This window comes from Etheostoma cragini, chromosome 8 (assembly GCF_013103735.1).
Source record: "Etheostoma cragini isolate CJK2018 chromosome 8, CSU_Ecrag_1.0, whole genome shotgun sequence".
In the NCBI taxonomy this organism is placed as follows: Eukaryota; Metazoa; Chordata; class Actinopteri; order Perciformes; family Percidae; genus Etheostoma; species Etheostoma cragini.
Genome location: NC_048414.1, coordinates 23314636 through 23317187, shown reverse-complemented (window position 1 = coordinate 23317187; position 2552 = coordinate 23314636). Strand labels below are relative to the sequence as shown.

General features: G+C 44.8%; 1 protein-coding gene across 2 annotated transcripts in view; it reads right to left on the bottom strand.

The window, feature by feature from the left end:
- The window catches only part of LOC117948589 (homeodomain-interacting protein kinase 3-like), a 55419-nt gene that overhangs the window by 15055 nt on the left and 37812 nt on the right, over positions 1 to 2552 (bottom strand). The window lies entirely within an intron of this gene.

The window sequence follows — 2552 nt, the reverse complement described above, 5'->3', positions numbered from 1 at the left end:
TTTGGAAAAAGGCTGCAATGAAACAAAGAGTGAAAAATTTAAAGGGGTCTGAATACTTTCCGTACCCACTGTAGCTACTCTGGATGTTATTGCCCTGGCCTACAGCACTTTATTATTTTCCAAAATTAGGAACATCACTATTAAAATATGTTCATTAGGTCCTCAGTTGTATATTAGGTAATATGATGCTGCACTGTTCTATATTGTGTAAATGTTAATACCACAAGGGAGCGCTATGGTGCAAGCTATTGACGGCGCGTTTGAATCATTGTTTGTCCCAGTTGTTTTGCCGTAGTTAAGTGAGAAGCTGTCTGACCGTGAGACTGATGTGTCCGCAGCTGAAAATAAATATGCCAAGAATGGCTAAAAGATGATTCATCTCCATCGCCAACTTCTTCTCTCTGAATACAAGGTTAGCTGCAACAACAGTATAACATAACTAAACAGGTTATGGGCCCAGGAGTTGTTTGGAAGATAGGTTTGTCAGTTCCCACCGTTTAGAAAGTCGCCACAGACCGCGTTCTAACGGACTGCTAGCTAGCTAAGAAAAGAGCAAGCTAACAGGGCGGAGCAACAAAAGGACGTCCAGGTTGCCTCGACTGACATTCGACGGAGATGAGACTAAGTATGAGCTTTGGGAGATCAAAATGTTGGGCCATTTTCATTTAGCAGGGCTAAAGAACACTGTGCTGGAAGAACCGAAGTCAGAAGCCGAGATAGCAGCAGATGCTAAGAAAAACGCTGACGCATATGCAGAGTTGCTTTTACTGTGAGATGACAAAAGCCTCTCATTAGTTATGAGGGATGCGCCCAACAATGGAAGAAGAGCTCTGGAAATATTAAGAGAGTATTATGCAGGGAGGGGAAAGCCCCTTAAATCAACTTATACATCACGTTAACGTCGCTTCAGAAGGGAAATTATGAAAGTGTGATGGATTATATCATCAGAGCAGAAACCGCCATAACAGCACAGCGGAACGCAGGTGAAACGTTAGGAGACGGCCTGCTAATCGCTATGGTCTGAAAGAGATTGCCAGAGACATTTAAGCCATTCGCAATACATTTGGCACATATAGACAATAAAACCATGTTTGCAGTATTCAAGACTACACCATGTGGTTTTGAAGAGACAGAGAAGATAAAAGCAGCTGAGTCAAGCGACGATGATGAAGTTTCAATGAAAAAACGGACGGCGGCCCGCCAAGACGAGCGCATGTGGCTGGAACAAAGACAACACAGAGATGGTGTGCTTCAAGTGTGGCACCAAAGGCCACCGAGCAAAGGGATGTCGACAGAAGACATGGTTTAGTCTTTGCAGAAGTGACACACACACAAAGACGCCACGTGTAGGCGTAAGGAGGAAACTAAGGGCAAAAATGGTGCGAGTAAAGTCTCAGAAGATGCCAACGAGGACTATGTGTTCAAGATAAGAGACGGAGGGACCGGTACCCAGCGGCAGCGCAGCATTCAGGAGAGGGGTCAGATGGTGGACACGGAGGCTACCTCCCATATAATCAAGGACATAACAATGTTCAAGAGTTTTGACTACACGTTCAGCCCAGGAACGCACAGTGTCGAGCTAGCAGACAACACCCGGTGCAGCGGGGTAGCTCAGGGGAGGGGAGATGCTGAGGTTTACCTCATCGACAGCAGAGGACAGCGATGCAAGGCAATGCTGAGAGATGCTTTGTTTGTGCCGTCGTACCCCAAAAGCATCTTCTCAGTGAAGGCAGCAACTACGAGTGGGTCAACGGTAGTCTTTAACTTCTTGGGCGGACGGTTCCCGTGCACGGGACGTAAACTCGCCGTTTTTCGGAAGTGAAAATTCTTTCCTAAATTGTAAGCATTAAACCGTCATAAACACGCTCATGCCATACATCATTTGAAAGCTTAAAGTCTCCTGATTCCATCGAGCCCACACACGAAGCAATAAGGTGACTCACAACGGTGATAATCATGTTCTGAAGTAAAGAAACACAGAAAGATTTGAGTCTAATCGAGTGTGTGTTTCCTACCTGTCTCCTCGTGTCTTTAATCACAGCGGTGAAAGATCGCCCAAAACCTTAGTTTCCTACATCGAAAACACCCTAAGGTATTAGAATATCCAAGCCTTGTAATCCATAATTATCTGGTCCCCTCACAATCTTGTAGTTTCAGCCCAAGAGAGTGCATCATTTATTGGTTTCTATCGTGTGTATCTTTTTTCGTGAACACGCTACAGCAAAACCAAAGACAGCGTTACATTCCCTGGCTTGTGCAGTTTGCAATGAACGTTGTTCCCAGCCAATAGGATCAGTCTATCTCAAGATACCCCCAAGCTAAGCAAATGAAATCTCACACTCCCCATTGGGCCCACGTGGGAAAGATTGACAGTGGAGCCCACAAATTAGAAGATAAGCTCATAAAACTGGCATCCCTGTGTAGCCAATAAGAAGACGAGTTGATTGATACCAAACATGGCCAACAAAAACTACACCTGTGATCTTTTACAGCTGTCTGAAGGCAGAAATATGGACGTCTGATGGCATTTCACCATTTCATAAAATTATGAT